Here is a 16,607-nt window from a genome sequence, read left to right on the forward strand (position 1 = left end):
TTACAATGTGTATGATAATCAAGTTGGGCCATTTCCAGCACAAATCCAGGTTTTCTCACCCTCCGTCCCCCCCCCCCCCACAAACTCTCCTGCGGGTAATAGCCCAAAAAAAGGGGGCGGGGGGTGAGAGAACCTGGATTTGTGCTGGAAATGGTCCACCTTGGTTATCATACACATTGTAAAGAGAGTGGTCGCTTTGGATGGGCTATTACTAGCAGGAGAGTGGGGTGGGAGGAGGTATTGTTTCATGGTCTCTGTGTATATAATGTCTTCTGCAGTTTCCACAGTATGCATCCGATGAAGTGAGCTGTAGCTCACGAAAGCTTATGCTCAAATAAATTGGTTAGTCTCTAAGGTGCCACAAGTACTCCTTTTCTTTTTGCAAATACAGACTAACACTGCTGTTACTCTGAAACCTAGAATTAAGATGGTCTCTGCAATCTTAATTTGGCCACCTTGTACCTATGCATTATGATAGTTTTTGGGGTCATTGCTATAGGATTATTAGCCTGTAAAGAGGAGAGAGAAGCCCATTCTCAAGTTATTGGGAATTCACTTCACTCTGAAATAATCCAAGTTTGTTTGACCTTTAGATATAATGCAATGTGTCTGTGCATTATAATAGTGTTATAATTACATGATTCCATTTGTTTTCCTACTGGACCCCTGCGTCAGTCAGTGCACAGGATGGACAGCGTTCATTTAATGAGCAGCTATTCAATATTTTGTGTTTTCTTCATTGTTCAATGTGGCACCCCAGGCCTTTTTTACTGCACACTATTCAAACCTGCTCTGAAAGCAGAATTATTAATTTCCTCATCGGCTTTTCTATGGCACTCATCATAACAGTGTCTACTCCTTACGAGCATTAATTTATCTGCACAGAATCCCTGAGAGGTGAGGGGCATTATCCACATTTTGCAGATGGGGTGTTGAGACAGATATATTCAGATCAAAAGTATCCACTAATTTTGACAACTGTGAATATGCACAGGCTGCTTCAGTTGTATTACAGCACATGGAGCTAGATCAATTCTGTATTGGACTTCGTGTGTCACACTACCAAGCTGATGTGGGAGCAGGAAAATATTCTATGGTAGCAATAACCACTCCTCTAGCAGCAGGAAGATATTCTGCAGTGGTGGCAGCAGGACAAGGTGGTAGAACTGGAGACCGCCATGATGTTTGGATAGGAGGACCAGTTCCTTGGATAATCTACATAGCATTTTGTCATTTTTGGGCCAGGAAAACTAACATGGCTTAGTGGGAGAAGATGGTTCTGCAGAGCAAATGACCAGCAGTGGCAAGAAGACTTCAGAGCAGCAAGGATTACCTTTTTTGAGACCAGTATAAAACTGACCCAGGAGCTTCAGGGACAGCATACCAATGTGCACTGCCCCATATCTGTGGAGAAACAGGTTGGCATTGCCATCTGGAAGTTGGCCACTCCAGAACATTACCAGTCTGTAGCCAACCAATTCAGTGTGGGGAAATCCAACTGCTGGCACCATTCTCATGCAGGTCTGCTATGCCATTAAGGTGCTGTCTAACCAGTTCAGGAAGCTTAGTAATGCTCAGAGGTGATTGATGCTTTGCATGCATGAAGTTCCTAAACTGAATTGGGCATATGGATTCCATCAATTGCCCCATCATTTCCCCCCAATCCCTTCCCTCCCACCTGCTGTGGTGCAGCATTTATAAACAGAGAGAGAAGATTGTTTCTTCGTGGCGCTGCAGGAAATGGTGGACCACCGTGGCAGGTTTACAGACATAAATGTAGGGTGGTCTAAAAGGATCCATGATGCTTGGATCTTTCAGAACTCAGTCCTATTTAAATTAATGGAGGAAGAACTGTGTGCCCCCCAAGAGTAATGTGGACATTAATGGTATGGAGGTTGGTCCAGTTATTCTGGGAGATCTGGCTTATCCCCGGATGCCTTGGCTATTGAAGCCATATGTGAGCTGCTTGGACAGAAGAAAGGAATGTTTTAATTATCACCTGAGTAGTTGCTGGTTGGTGGTCAAGTGTGCATTTGGCCATTTGAAAGGAAGATGTTGCTGTTTGTGGAATAGGTTGGAAGCAGCCGAAAAAGATGTTCCAACTGTTATAATTGCATGTTTTGTTTTTGGAGAATAGTTGAGAGAGACAGAGGAAAGCCTTACTGATGGATGGGAGACTGGGGTGTGGAGACTTGCTCTGAGGTCTGAGCAGACAGTAGGGATTCCACAGAGAACATAAACACCCATAGGAATGCTGTCAGGGATGCCTACTGTTTTTTGTATTTTGAGTCACATGCCTGAACATGTTAGCCTGGAGGGATGGGGTGGGTGGTGAGATGCAGATGTGAGTACTGGGGAACATTGTGTGCATGTTTTGAAGTTTAACTTTCCTTATGTGCTCTTGTAAAATGCTGTGAATTATTTCAACTTTATTTCAAGGATTCTTTGTTTTAAATGTAGTGATGATTCAGGCTGTATTGTAAATGGTTATTATGAAATTTTAATGAAACCAAAGGAAAAATCTCTTTGGTTAGTTAAATGTTTCTAAATACAATATTAACCAACTGTACACATGTTTAATTACTGCAACAGTGCAAACAGAACTCAAAGTGCAACAGTAAGAACATTTCAGATACCACAATTTGGTGAGGGAGATAAGTGACTATAAGCCTTAGCTTGGATTTTGGGGCTGAGTACCTCTGCTCAAACTTATCAGGGTCATTGCAAGGTTTAAAAGAGCTGGACTCCCAAGTGCTAGTGTTCCTTGTGCCCAGAAGTTGGATCTGTCGTGAATGATCACAGCTTCTGGGAGCACTGCTGTGGGGATGAAGAGGTTAGGAGTTGCTGCTGGTCCCAATGGACAGCAGTGTGCAAGGGCTGAAGGACATGGCTGGGTCCCAAATTATGGGAATGCAGGGCCTGTTGGCCTATCAAGAGCATGTTTTGCAGAAGGGCGTTCTGGCTCAGGAGAGTGTCCATGAGTTGCTTCTGCATCTGCTTGTTCCATGCTCTCTTTGAGCATGGTGATTCTGTTCTTGGCCTCTGCCATGATCTCCTGAAATAAGTGCATTTCTTTGTCCTTTTGATTATTCTTGTAAAGCCTCCATCTCTCAGCCAGCCTGGCTTTCCTCTGACTCTGGAATGAATTCTGAAAACATGTTGTCCCTAGTCGTCGTCTTTCTCCCCCTCCAGATTGGCCAGCCTGTGAGTAGTAGATATAGAAACATTGTCCTTGATTGTCTGGCTGTTGCAGGTGCTGTGGCGGTGGGGGTAGGGGGAACCTTAGCTTATTTTGTTTGGGCTATGAACAATGAGAATCATGATTTAAGCATGTCTGTGATCTTGCCTTGACTCTTCCCATCCTTGGAAGAAATTCAGAGATCTGAGTGGTCAGAGTGTATTTGGATTTCAGTGCACTGTCTGCTTCTGTGCTGTTAGGGGTGAGGGTGGCTCCAGGTTTGTTTGCAGTTTTGTTTTCATGCTGGAAGTGCTGTTATGGTGTCATAGGTTTAAAGAGTGGGCTATGGGGTTCTTGGGAGGTGAGCTGGATTGTAATTCCCTCTACATCTAGGATGTCCTCATTTTCAATGACATCATGCAGAGGTGGATGACTAGGAGGTAGAAAATGGTCTTATTCAAAAAGGCAAAAGGCAGACCAGCAAGATAGGCTGTGAAGTTATTTACCAGGATGATTTATCTCCAACCCCACAGATGCACTGTAGGAGTGGAAGGGGCTTGCAAGCTACACTGGGCGGCACGGGCATGTGGCTATTCTTAATGTGTGAAACACAATCGAGCTATTTCTCCATGTCTGCAGAGGAGATCTAGCAGAGCTTAAGACTGAGAGTGTGTAGAGAAGAATAGATAGGGTCCTACAATGACTGTCCGCTACAGTGTGCATTACAGGGCATTGAACTTCAGTGTGGAGCAGTATTGTTTGTGCCTTGACCAGGGATGCAGCGTGCACTTGTGCATCAGGTAAACTAAGAAAACTAAACAGATTTCTTTTCCTGTGAGCACTGTCTCAATAAGCTGTTGAATTTTGCACAAAATGCTTTAGTTATTCAAATCTGTTGTGGGAGAGGTGTTGAGCAGACTGCGACTATGCCATGCTGGTTGGTGCCATTTTGAAGCATGTAAAAGGGGGTAGGGGAAGGGAGAGGTTCTTAGCTCACATCCACCAACAATAATAATGAATTGTAAAGATAGGTACTTACATGCTGAAATTCCCTCTAGAGGATGTGATATCTTGTCCCCTGCCTGGGTTTCAGGTTGGAACTCAAGATCATCCAGTGTAGAACAGCAATTGTTGCAGTGCAGGATGGAGACTGTCTTTCCAGATGGTCCTGAGTCTCAAAAGATCCTGGCTGTCAGGGGGCAGCTCTTCTCCAGCATCATCCTGCTCATCCTCTGATAGGTCTAGCTGGTCATCCTTCGTGTTGAAGGGAGACTGTCTCCTTTTATCCCTCATTTTAATATACTTTCTCCTCAGCTGCTTGCTCTTTGTCTGGCACTGGTTGGCGTCCCAGTCTTGACACCTCACAGACATGCTTTGCAGTGTCGCTGAGAAGATCCTTAGTCTTGTGGTTGGCCACAAGAGTTTCACGAACTGACCCTTCTTCCCAAATGTCAGTGAGATCCAGAGACTTGGCAAAGGTCCAAGCAACTGTGCAAAGCATGTTGTGGGACTATTGCAGTTGTATCACCAGAATAACGATATACTAGGATCAAGGAGCAAATGGGCAAAATCTGTCTTTACACAATCTTTTAAAGGGAGGGAAGGGTCATCCTGGAAACTTGACACCAGAGCAGGGAGGACACACAAGTAAATGGACAGATCAGTAATGGTCGACCTGCAAAGCACTGTGGGATAGCCAATGGAAGCATGCAAAAAAGTGGTGCACAGCAATTCATGCACATGAACAAAAGACTGAACTAATTCAGTTCTAAGCAAACCTAGTCCACTTTGCCAAGGGACTCCAGAGTTCCTGATAAACAAAGAGTAAGTGTAGAGTGATGGGTTGTCGTGTGTATGCAAGCATTTTCAAACTGGACTAACTCTATTTGGATCCAGTTTAAAATCCCTGTGTAGAGAAGCCTGTAGAAACTTATTTGTACAGTGATTTACATGATTAAAGCATAAAATTTATTTTTAGGCAGAAGGCCTATCCTTCTAGACAGGAGAAGATTGACAGTAATTTTCTCCTCCTCCCTTCTTTCAGTCCTTCCAGACCCCACAAATCCTCTTGGGTTGCTTTAGGCCTGTTTCTCCCTGTAAGCATGCAGGACTCACCCTGCAGCACCTCCTGCTGGTGTCCTGGGAATTAGTTCCACTTCTAGCCTTGGAGTGCCCTCTGCTTATGCTGGGCCTCCGTGTCCCTCCCAGAGCCGGTGCCCCTTGTATGCTGGGGTGCTGCCCCCTGGCAGTAAGATGCTTTCATTGTTCTAATCTGTTGTGGGAGAGGTGTCGGGGGCAGGGGCCCCCATTCCTGCCTCGCCTCAGTCGTAGACTACTGCCAGTGAGCTGCTAGCCCCGCACCCTGGGGCAGACTGCGGTATAAGCCACTCATCACAGGCAAGGTTGGGTTTGGACCTGGTGTCTCTGTCTAACCTTGGTCTGTCCCCTGCAACCCCAGTACCTGTTGGACCTAATACTAGGCCGCGGCCTGGGGCTTTCCTGGCTGGAGCTCCCCAGCTCCTCAGGGCCTTCCCGAGCCCTGCTCCAGTCTAGGTACTCTGCTTAGGTCCCTGCAGCCAGGTCCCTCCCTCTCAGAAGCTAGAGAGAGTCTCTTGAGCTTCAGCCCAGCAGCCCCTTTATAGGGTCATCTGACTCTGTTTGGGGCGTGGCCACAGCTGAGGCTGCCTCCCAATCAACACAGCCTAAGGCTCCCTGCCCTGGCCCTCTCCAAGGGCTGGCTTTTAGCCCCTTTGGGCTGGGAGCAGGTGACCATACCACTACACTCCCCCATCCCATCTTTTTACAAAAGCAACTTTAACACAAATGGCACTGTCCTTTGGTCTGATAGGATATGTCTCGACTACACAGTTAACTCTGTAGCTCACAAAAGCTTATGCGCAAATAAATTTGTTAGTCTATAAGGTGCCACAAGTACTCCTTTTCTTTTTGCAAATACAGACTAACACGGCTGCTACTCTGAAACAGTTAACTCAGTAAGTCAGGTGTTTTTCCTAACCCGCATTCTGTCCTCCCACTCAAACCTCACCCAACTTTAGTGGTGCTTTCAGCCCAGGATAGCTGGCCTAGCTGGGGGTGTAGGCTAGAGCTCAGTGCTGCTTTCACTCTGTTAACTAGTAGCCTGTGTCCTCACAACAGAAGGGGCATCACTTGTGTCCTGATAATCCTCCAAAACCTTTCAACAATTCTCCCCTCTCCTCGCTGTGTGCCAGGAAGGACATACAGATTTTACCACAACTCACTGGGAAGAAAGCATAGAGTGGCTGAGTTTTTCTACAGCGTAAAGAACAATGAGAGATGCCTTCAGGTGTCCTAGCAACACACATCGGTGAGTGCAGCACCAGTGAGGACACTAACTTGGCAATGGTTTGCAGTGTGTCTGCTTATACCTGAGCTAAACTAACCTGGGTGCTGGTCATCCAAGTTGACTCTTCAGTGAGCACATACCTTTTAGCTTTTTGATGTGTGTTCAAGGCAGCGAGTGCCAGTGGCGCATCCTTGAGTGGACCCTACTTTCTCCATGTTTGAAATTTGAATTTTTTAAGTAAAAATAAACTTTAACTTGGAATCTAAGCCTTTTATAGTTTCACTGTTTATCTTGCTTTGATTCAGAATAGTAAAACAGAATTGATATGGGAATGTAATTGGCTTTAGGTTGCTGTGTAATCTCCATCAAACTGCTCATGCACTATGCCCTAGTGGCACTCTTACTTGCTCTCTTGGAAGTAAAAAATCAACTTAAAGAACACTTAACTTGAAAAGTTAAGAAATGTTTGATTTAAGATTGTCTGTGCAACATTGATTTGACCCCATTGTGCATAATATGCATTATGATGCAGTGTTTAGTTACATGATCATACGCTATTTTTTACCACAGGATCCCTGTCTCATTCAGTTCATTGTAAGGGCACACAAGAGGGCCAGGATTAATCCTGAACACAATCTTAAATTTGGCATTTCTAAATTTCAACAATTTGATTTTGCAACCTAAGTAACTTTCTTTTTAATGTTGCCTTTTTTATATGTAGTAAGATAGTGACCCATATGATTATAGTGGGGTTGAATGATCTTCCATACAGGAACTTGGGCTGCTAAGTAAAGTACAAGACTTTCTTTCAGGGTAAAAGTGAAGTACAATGCTTGATTAAAACTAACATCAGTCCTGTGTATGTAGTGTAAAAAAAAAAAAAACAAAAACCAAAACTTGTTCTGCATTGTTAAACTGTTTCTAATGGTAACTTTAGTGAAGAATAAGACCAGTGTAGAATGCAGGGAGCTTTAAAATTTTTTTCCTTTCTTAAAGGGAAGCTGTCAATTTGAAAGATTAAAGAAGACTAAAGTACCCAGTTTTCTAATAGTGCAGCCTCTTAGTAGCATGCCCAGCAACTTTAATTCCTTTTAAAAAAATAACAAAACTACTTCTGCACTCCAGTTGGTGTATTTTAAGGGTCTTTCATGCAGGGGAATAGGAGCTGTGTTCTGTCTCCCTTCCTGTCTGTGCTACTTCCTCTTTGCTCAGCTCATATTCTCTGTGTGGGGAGGTGTTCCCACCTTCCTTGCCCCAGTGCTTCTCCTTGTTCCCAAGGAGAGGTCAAGGGATGCCTCTGATCTCCAGGCCCACTACTTCTCTTTGCTGTGTTCTGTAGATGGGAGATGGTGTGTGGGGATCTCCACTGCTTTCCATTCCAGATCTGGTGAGGGATTTCATCCAGCACTTTGCTTCTCTTTTGTCTGTCCCTCTCCTGCCCCCAGGTGTGGAGGTCAGAGAAAGTAGATTTCAGAGTAACAGCAGTGTTAGTCTGTATTCGCAAAAAGAAAAGGAGTACTTGTGGCACCTTAGAGACTAACCAATTTATTTGATTGCATGCATCCGATGGTCTCTAAGGTGCCACAAGTACTCCTTTTCTTTTTAGAGAAAGTAAACTAATTCCTACCCTGCTTTGTTGTTCCAATACTTCTTGAGCGTCTTTAAGATGAGAGGACCTCTCTCTGGTCCTGTTAAGGGTCATGCTGCCAGCAAGTGCTTCCTTGACCCCAAACCTCACATAGCAACAGTAGCCCTAAGCCTTCTTGTAAGGCCTGAGGGGAAATATATAGTTGCAGTTATCTCCGAACTGTGCATAAATGGGGTAATCACTCCAGCACATGATTAAAACTTTGTATATACTCACTTTCATTTCCTGTCATGCTTATATTAGTATGGAAAGAAATAGGGATTGTTGCTAATATTGCAGTTTTAGTAATCTTGGGGGTTAAATATATATATTGGTATAATTGCTGCCTCCAACACTGAACAGACAGTCCTTTCTAGTGATTGGTGAAGGATTAACTAACCCAGGGGTTCTTAAACTGGGGGTTGGGACCCCTTGGGGTCGTGAGGTTATTACATGGGGGTTCGCAAGCTGTCAGCCTCCACCGCTTTGCCTCCAGCATTTATAATGGTGTTAAATAAACAAAGTGTTTTTAATTGATAAGGGAGGTCACACTCAGACTTGCTATGTGAAAGGGGTCACCAGTAAAAAAAATTTGAGATGAGACAGTTCTGTACTGTGGGGGGGGCGGGGGAGAGAGGTATATTTTAACATTCGTTAGCAATGTGTTAAATACACCATTTTTTTTTCTAGTGAAGATAAGGTCATGGACTTCAGGGGGACAACGGGACTGGTAAAACATTGAGACATGTCCTTGACTTTTTAGAGGTCTTTAATATAATAGTGCCCTACCAAGGCTGGCCTACGTACACTTAAGTTTCACCAGTTTAATTAAAATCTCCTGTTTAAAATTTAGTTAAACAAGTGAGGACACACTTAGGTTGATTTAGCTTAATTTGGTGATTTAAACTTAAATGTGATTAAACTGATTTAAGTATGTTCACACATGGGTTTGCACTGGTTTAACTAAAATCTATTTCAAAATCAGTTTAAACGTATGCAAGTTTCTTGTGTAGACAAGACCTTAGATCGGGGTAGTCAATTATTTTTTGTCAAGATCCAGATTTCTTGGTCAAGGTATAGTCAAGGTCCAGATGCCAGAGGGACATTTTTCACACTGCAATAACAGTAATAAGTAAATAAAGATTTCATGGTCCATTCAAAATCATGTGGCAGTCTGGATTTGGCCTTCTGTCCACTTACTGAGTACCCCTGCCTTAAGGCATGTCTCTGCTTACAGCGTGTGTGGGGAAGACACTCTATGCCAACAGGAGAGAGCTCTCATGTCTGCATAAAAAACCACCCCTGTGAGTGGCATAAGCTATGTCAGCGGGAGAAGATAAACAAGTATCTGTTTAAAAATAAAGTGTAGGAACCTACTAGTACTTGATGGTATGTTTAAACTATCAAAAATCAGATGCAGTTCCATACCTGTTAATGGGTTTAGCTGCCACTCTCAGTACTACTGATAGTACCACCCCCCCCCCCCCCAAAAAAAAAATAAACCAACCTCCATCCCCTTCTTTGCCACCTTGAAAGTGGAGGGAAGGTTGTCCCTACCCTGACAGATAAATTAATGCCTTAATCGCCATCATAGTTGCCAAAGTAGCTTTCAGCATAGGGCAGTCTGGAAATATATAGTAATGTTTAAAATTGTACCTGCAGGGACACCAACATTAAATCTAGACAATCTAAGGAGCGAAGTGGTTTCAGGTATTACACCTGCTTTCAAGCTCCCTGCTAATCTGTAATTTGTACTTTCTTAGTTAAATAAAACAGAAACTAAACCCATTCTCTCTTCTGTTGCTACAATCCACATGTGGGTGTTTAAAGACATATACCTACTTCCCTGTACCATATTTGTGGGTTTTTTACTTCCTCTGTCTGAAGTTTGGGTCCATTGTGGTATAAGAAGCATGTCAGTAGCTGGTTTTCTAACTTGTATTTTGTCTGGTTGCATGCTGTTCCTGATTCTTAGAGCCTTTCTCTTGGGCTTCCAACCTCCACATTCTGGAATGTATGAGGCACTGCTAAGCAGCCTTAACACTCCTTTAACAAAGCTTTTTATTAGTGAATTTCTCTTGTTTTTAATAAGGCTGTCAATTTAATCACAGTTAACTCACATGATTAACTCATAAAAATATTAATTGCACTTATAACAATAGAACGCCAATTGAAATGTATTAAATATTTTTGCATGTTTTTCTACATTTTCAATATTGATTTCAATTGCAATGCAACACAATACAAAGTGCACAGTGCTCACTTTATATTTTGATTACAAATATATGCACTGTAAAAATTATAAACAAAAGAAATATTATTTTTCAGTTCATCTTATACAAGTACTGAAGTGCAATCTCTTCATTGTGAAAGGAACTTACAAATGCAGATTTTTCTTGGTTACATAACTACACTCAAAAACGAAACAGTGTAAAACTTTGGAGCCTACAAGTCTACTCAGTCCTACTTCTTATTCTGTGAATCGCTAAGACAAACAAGTTTGTTTACATTGACCGGAGATACTGCTGACTGCTTCTTATTTACAATGTCACCTGAAAGTTAGAATAGGTGTTTGCATGGCACATTTGTTGCTGGTGTTGCAAGGTATTTACATGCCAGATATTCTAAACATTCGTATGCCCCTTCGTGCTTTGGCCACCGTTCCAGAGGACATGCTTCCATGCTGCTGATGCGCGTTAAAAAAAGTGTCAATTAAATTTGTGACTGTACTTCTTGAGGGGAGAACTGTATGTCTCCTGCTCTGTTTTACCCGCATTCTGCATATATTTCACATTATAGCAGTCTCGGACAATGACCCAATACATGTTCGTTTAAGAACACTTTCACAGCAGATTTAACAAAACACAAAGAAGGTACTGTTGAGATTTCTAAAAATAGCTACAGCACTCAACCCAAGGTTTAAGACTCTGAAGTGCCTTCCAAAATCTCAGAGGGACGAGGGGTGGAGCATGCTTTTAGAAGTCTTAAAAAAGCAACACTCTGATGCAGAAACTACAGAACCCGAACCACCAAAAAAAAAAATCAACCTTCTGCTAGTGGCATCTGACTCAGATGATGAAAATGAACATGTGTCAGTCCCCTCTGCTTTGGATCGTTCTCAGGCAGAACCCATCATCAGCATGGAAGCATGTCCTCTGGAATGGTGGTTGAAGCGTGAAGGGACATACGAATCTTTAGCGCATCTGGCACGTAAATACCTTGCAATGCCAGCTACAACGGTGCCATGCAAATGCCTGTTCTCACTTTCAGGTGACATTGTAAACAAGAAGCAGGCAGCATTATCTCCTGCAAATAGTAACCAACCTTGTTTGTCTGAGTGATTGGCTGACCAAGAAGTAGGACTGAGTGGACTTGTAGGCTCTAAAGTTTTACATTGTTGTATTTTTGAATGCAGTTATTTTGTACATTAATTCTACATTTGTAAATTCAGTTTTCATGATAGATTGCACTATGGTTCTTGTCTGAGGTGAATTGAAAAATACTTGTTTTTTACAGTGCAAATATTTGTAATATAAAGTGAATACTGTACACTTTGTAGTCTTAATTTAATATATTTTAAAATGTAGTAAACATCCAAAAGCATTTAAAATAAATGATATTCTGTTTAACAGCGTGATTAATCATGCTGTTAAACCTGTTTAATGGCTTGACAGCCCTATTTTTTAAGAAACTGGTGACTGCGGAGGGGGGTGTCCTTTAAGGGTGGGTGATGGGGAATCCCAAAGCCCATTTCCTTCCTCTTCCCCACACAAAAGCAGGGGAATGTTATTTTTTTCCCTCTCTAGAAATACCAGGAGCTTTGCAGTGGCAGCTTCACACCTCAGTATCCTGGCAGAGGTGTGACCTACCTCATTCATCAACTTGTGGTTCTTTCCTCCCTGCTAATCTCAGCACTATATGCTTGTCATACCTCAAACCTCCTAGTTCTCGCCTTGATGTGGACAGTGCTATGCACTAAGCTAGCATTTTTAAAACGTCACTTTTGGGAAACTGAATCCTTGGAACGTCTTGGCTCAAGGGCCCCAAATTTGTACTGCAATGCCTACACCCAACCCCTGGTATGGGGCGTACCAGTTTTTGGAATTTGAGGATTTTTAGAGCTTTTAAAGGTTATACGTGGCACAATAATGGTGGGATCCTGTGGCATGTGGCTAATTTTTAGCTTGAATCAGTCATGTGCACCATTCTGTACCCAGTAAGAGAGCCAAATAACTTTATTAAATTCTCAAGCTGGATTGTGGAGCCAGACTCTAAATAAAGCTCAGGGCAGTCGTGTGATAATTTTTTGGGGATATGTTTTTGCCCATATGTGCCCCTACCACCCCCCCTGCCACCTCCCTCTTCCCCCCCCCAAAAAAAAAAAGTTGGAAGAAAAGTGCTGTAAGAAATAGAAAATTTTAAAATGAGATCATCTGGAGAGAGTTATGCTTGGGAGCCCCTTCACCACTCTGGTCCATTTAGTTGTTTAGCAGTTTTCAGGCCAACTTCAGTGTGCATGTAGATTTTAAGGTAGTTTGGAAAAACTAGCTCTGTATGAAAACTTTATGCGGTGCTGGCAGGACCACTCCATAATTTACATGACAAGAGAGGAGAGGACTCTGGCAGTAGCATGAGCTCAGGCAGTTAGGTGGATGGATGCTCAGTGGCAATTTTGCTAAACAAAAGATGGGAATCTGACAGTCAGCGTTTAAAAAGGCAAGGTGGGCGAGGTAATATCTTTTGGTGAAAGAAATGAGCTGTTGAGCTATGGCTGGTCTGCACCAAAAACTTACATAGCTATATGTTTTTTGGGTGTGAAAAATCCATCCCTGTAAGACATAGTCCTGTCTACACTACACAATTAAGTCATAACTACCACAGTAACTTACTGCAGATTTTCATGTCCACACTATCCTAATTCTGCCGATGGTGTGTGTCCTCACCAGGAGAACTTGAACTGACTTCAGTGGGGCAGGCTGAGAGCTCAGGCTGCTGGCTTTGCGCCAAGCTCCCAGCTGGGAGTTGGGTGCAGGGCTCCCTGCTGGGCCGATGTAAGTAGTGCAGAGTCTACACAGATACCATATCACCCTAAGTACATCAACCTAAGCACGATACTTCTTGTGGAGGTGGAGTTATTAGGTCAACGTAGTGGGGCACTTACAGTGGCAGGAGCAGTGTTGTAGTGTAGATGCTTTAGAGTTAGGTAGACATAAGCTGCCTCATGTTGACCTAACTCTGGCTATAGCTATACTGACCTAACTGCCTGGTGCAGACAGTGCTATTTGGATACTGCTTCTCAAGCAGGTGGTTTAACTACAGTGACAGGAGATCTGCTCTCATCAGTGTAATGAATGCCTACAGTGAAGTTCTACAGGGGCATAATTGCAGCGTTGCAGCTGTAGCATTTTAAGTATAGACATAGCCCTAGAGCAGGGGTTCTCAGGACATATTTTTGGTGGCCTCGTGCTCATGGCTGCTCTCATACTTTTTCCTAAAACACTTAATTAGCTTTAGGAAAAGCAAATAAATATACACATCCAAATCGTAATTTATTTATTGCTAGCTAGTAAATCTGTTAAATTATATTAATAAACATAGAAGTATCACTTTTCACAGAAGACTTACTAAGCCCTGTCACGCCTGGGGCCAAATTAAGCCCTGGAGGGAGGCAGCAGAAGCCAGGACCAATGGGGGGAAATGGGGGGGGGGGGGGAGGTCAGGGAGGCAGCGGAGGCTTGGAGCCCAAAGCTCATTGGCTGGAACCTGCTATCCTACCAGCACCCCAGGGCTGAAGCCCTAAGTCTGAGCCCCCCACTGTCCCTAGGAAGATGGAAAATTCATTGGCTGCCTGCTCCTCCAGCTTTGTGTCCCAGGTGTCTTCAGAGGGGGGTAGGGCCCAACCCCTGCTGGCAGCCCCAGCAATCAACACCAACATGGTGCATTCAGGAGTGATTGTGGGCCGTGCCCCCTCTTCTTCTCTTCACCCCACCCCCATCCCCCAATCACAGCCCAAGAGGCTGTGGCCACAAGAAAAGCCCCTGTGGTCATGGTGGCCGCATTTGAGAAACACTGCCCTAGAGAAAAAAGAAAAGCAGTACTTGTGGCACCTTAGAGACTAACAAACTTATTTGAGCATAAGCTTTCGTGAGCTACCGCTCACTTCATCGGATGCATTCAGTGGAAAATACAGTGGGGAGATACACTGCCCTAGAGAACTTTTCATATCTGGGAATGGTACTCAGAAGTGGAACAGCTTGTTTAGTACAAGTAGTAAACACACATTCCACTTAACTGGAATGGGTATGGAGTATCATTAAACAATTACAATCCATACTCCGTGGGGACCACATCCTGAAAGAAGTCTTTCCTGAACCCCCTTTTCTGGCCTTCAAACAATCTCCCAGTCTTACCAAGCTCATAATCGGAAGCAAGCTCCCCACAGCCCAGGACACATCAACAGAAAGCAGCACCAGAACCAGCCATAACCACAGATTAAAAATCTGCAGACATATCTCACTTCCCCCCCCCCCCCCACATAACGCACCTTTCAAGATCCGTTGGTCCTATACGTAGGGTTACTATATTTCAAGTTCCCAAAAAGAGGACACTGCTGGAGGTGGGGAGTTGGAAGAGCTAAAGGGGGTACCTATTGCAGGGGCACTCACTAGAGAGGGGGGAGTAGTGTTGCTCCCTGTCAGGGTGGCAGCATGGCTGGTGCAAGCCTAGAGCCCAGCAACAGCCATTAGTCAGTGCCTCCCTGCAGGACCTCCTCCCCAAGGCTGGGATCCGGGGCCTGGGAGGGTGGGATCTGGCTGCTGGGGAATGGACTAGTCAGACCAATGGGGACTCTTTCTAAGCTGCAGTGTCTGCTATGCAGAAATCCAGGACATTTCCTGTTTGGAAAAACCACCCAGACAGAGGATGGAATCTCAAAAAAGAGGTAGTGTCTGGGAAAACCTGGACGTATTGTAACCCTACCTATATATGTTTCAGAGTAACAGCCGTGTTAGTCTGTATTCGCAAAAAGAAAAGGAGGACTTGTGGCACCTTAGAGACTAACCAATTTATTTGAGCATGAGCTTTCGTGAGCTACAGCTCACTTCATCGGATGCATACTCATACTCATGTAGCTCACGAAAGCTCATGCTCAAATAAATTGGTTAGTCTCTAAGGTGCCACAAGTCCTCCTTTTCTTCTTCCTACCTATATATGTCTATCACAATGTGCTGTATCTCATCTACTGCCCCCAAAACTACTATGTGAATGAAATGCCCCCAAAACTACTATGTGAATGAAACCAGACAATCACGACTCTCTTGAATGAACTGTCATAGAAACCTGATAAAGGACAAATACATTCATATAAACTGTGGTGAACATTTTTGACAATATGATAACTCCATATCTGACCTACCAGTCCTCATTGTCAGAGGAAACCTGTGCAACACCTTCAAAAGACGAGCTTAAATTCATAATGTTGCTGGACATCAAAAATCGTGGTCTTAATAAAGACATTGGATTTATGGCTTATTACAACAATCTGTAATGCACTACCCTCCTTTTTTATTCTATGATTGGAGAGGTGTTAATGGGCCATTTCATCTTGAATAATCTCCTAGAATATGTGTTAACTACTTATTCTGAACCAGGGGTCTCAAACTCAATTTGCTTTAGGGCCAGTGCCAGTCCTCAGATCCTCCCAGCGGGCCAACACTGAAGATGATGTTCAGAAAAGAAAACATTTATGTTGTATTTTTTATTTTGAATTTCTTAGAAATAATAAAGCTGTTACACAAGTTTATACAATTTTTCACCTGCCAGAGAGTTTTTAGTGTTTGCCCAACACTTGCAACGCTTCAGTTCTGTCAGTTTGTTGATGTTTGGCCTCCGTGACTGATCAGTTGAAACCTTCAGGATTGCAGCAAGGTGTGCATCAGATAGTTGTGTTCAATATTTTGACTTGTTTACATTCATTGTGGGAAAAAAGTGATGCTGCCTCCATGGCTGCCTCTGCCCAGCAACTAATGATGCTGCCTTCATGGCTGCCTCTGCCTGGCAAGTAATGATGATATCTCTGTCCCTCTCCCCCAGTCAATGGGAGTTACGGGTGGAGCCTCTAGCGGACATTGCCAGCAGTGTCTGCCCGCGTCTCTCCTCCTGTCTCTCCTCCGTGGGCTGCAGTGGGGAGCTTCTCGGGCTGCAGATGGCCCGCAGGCTGGGAATTTGAGACCCCTGTTCTAAACAATCTGTTCTGTTCCACCTTGTATTTAGCTGTGACACTTCTTAGTACCTTTCCTAGACCTCAAGAAGAGCTCAGTGTAGCTCAAAAGCTTATCTCTTTCACCAATAGAAGTTGGTCGAATATTCCTGGGGGAATTCTGTACCAAAAAATTAAAAATTCTGTGCACAGTATTTTAAAATTCTGCATATTTTGTTTGTCAAAATAACACTATATAATTACACCAGATACAATTATT

At 43.5% G+C, this 16,607-nt stretch overlaps 1 protein-coding gene across 3 annotated transcripts in view; it reads left to right on the forward strand.

Moving 5' to 3' along the window:
* The window catches only part of RSBN1L (round spermatid basic protein 1 like), a 95,111-nt gene that overhangs the window by 23,488 nt on the left and 55,016 nt on the right, over window positions 1–16,607 (forward strand). The gene's annotated exons all lie outside the window — the stretch shown is intronic.

This window comes from Eretmochelys imbricata, chromosome 1, assembly GCF_965152235.1.
Source record: "Eretmochelys imbricata isolate rEreImb1 chromosome 1, rEreImb1.hap1, whole genome shotgun sequence".
NCBI classification, from domain to species: domain Eukaryota; kingdom Metazoa; phylum Chordata; order Testudines; family Cheloniidae; genus Eretmochelys; species Eretmochelys imbricata.